Raw genomic sequence first — 1,413 nt, forward strand, 5'->3', positions numbered from 1 at the left:
GCCTAGACCCTTCAGAAATGAAGAAGGGTCTAGGCCCGAAACGTCAGCCTTCCTGCTCCTCTGATGCTGCTTGGCCTGCTGTGTTCATCCAGCTCTACACCTGGTTATCCCAGACTATCCAGTTTATTTTTATAACTCAAACCCTTCATTCCTATGTTGAACGAAATCATGACAGATATAAATTGGGGACAAGTCAAAGCTAGTCTTAAGATCACAGATCATAGAATCCCTACGGTGTGGAAACAGGCCCTTCAGCCCCACAAGTCCACACTGACCCTCAGAGCATCCCACCCAGACCCATCCCCCTATAACCCACCTAATCTACACATTCCTGAACACTATGGGGCAATTTAGCATGGCCAATCCACCTAGCCTGCACATCTTTGGACTGTGGGAGGAAACCGGAGCGGAGCACCCGGAGGAAACCCACGCAGACACGGGGAGAACGTGCAAACTCCACACAGACAGTTGCCCGAGGGTAGAATCGAACCCAGGTCCCTGGTGCTGTGAAGCAGCAGTGCTAGCCACTGGGCCATCGTGTTCAGGAAGAATGAGCCTTACACAGGATTTTAAAGTGATACATAATTTAACAGTAGGCACCAACCTGGTTCTTCGCCATCATAAAGCCTGGAATATTTGCTGATCTCTAGCTTGGGCAAGCATTGTTCCACAGGTACCCAGTGCCCAGTCACTGGGCACAGCAGCTCTGTTGGCTGGTACAGAAGCTGTGATGGAAAACATCATCGGGATTAGGCAGTAGGTCAACCCAAAAGATCTAGAACAAACTCTTCAATAAATATTGTCTTGAATTACAAACTAACTATAAGTCCTGTTGTACACTTTTCTCACCCGAGCAAGAAGGTTTGTGTTTAAACACAGCACAAGAGTTGGGATGCAGGACAAATGCAAGGTAACAAGATGCTCTTTACGGTGGTTCAGCGATGGATGAGCCCACGTCAGGTAATAAAAAGGAAAATCAAAAAGACACAAAAGCAGCAGCAAAGATCGGCTGTGTGAGGCGAACAGCTTTGAAATTTATTTAATTGAATAAAAAGGATCCCATTTCAAACGGAGCTGAAGCCCATTCCAACCACAAAATCAGACAGAACATCACAAACATCTCCAAATTCAAATCAAACACTTCTAATGGTGAGCACTCACACCCGACGACAGGACCAGTCAATTCAATGTGAAATAAATCGGTAAGAACTGCATGAACAGTGGTGATACTCTAGGGAGATGGACTACTTCTATATAGAGGGCAGATAATTATAGAATAAATAAATTGTATAACTTTGTGGTTTCCACTGGTATCAATAAAGAAATAGTAGGAACTGGAGAATCTGAGATAACAAGGTGTAGAGCTGGATGAACACAGCAGGCCAAGCAGCATCAGAGGAGCAGGAAAGCTGA

General features: G+C 45.4%; 1 long non-coding RNA gene across 1 annotated transcript in view; it reads right to left on the reverse strand.

Moving 5' to 3' along the window:
- Positions 1–1,404, reverse strand: part of LOC125486713 — a 9,679-nt gene extending 8,275 nt beyond the window's left edge. Inside the window, exon 1 of the long non-coding RNA XR_007265346.1 lies at positions 605–1,404. This is a non-coding gene — a long non-coding RNA (uncharacterized LOC125486713). The remainder of the gene's footprint in view (positions 1–604) is intronic.
- Between the last annotated feature and the right edge of the window lie 9 nt (positions 1,405–1,413).

Source organism: Rhincodon typus, chromosome 32 (genome assembly GCF_021869965.1).
Source record: "Rhincodon typus isolate 14 chromosome 32, sRhiTyp1.1, whole genome shotgun sequence".
NCBI classification, from domain to species: domain Eukaryota; kingdom Metazoa; phylum Chordata; class Chondrichthyes; order Orectolobiformes; family Rhincodontidae; genus Rhincodon; species Rhincodon typus.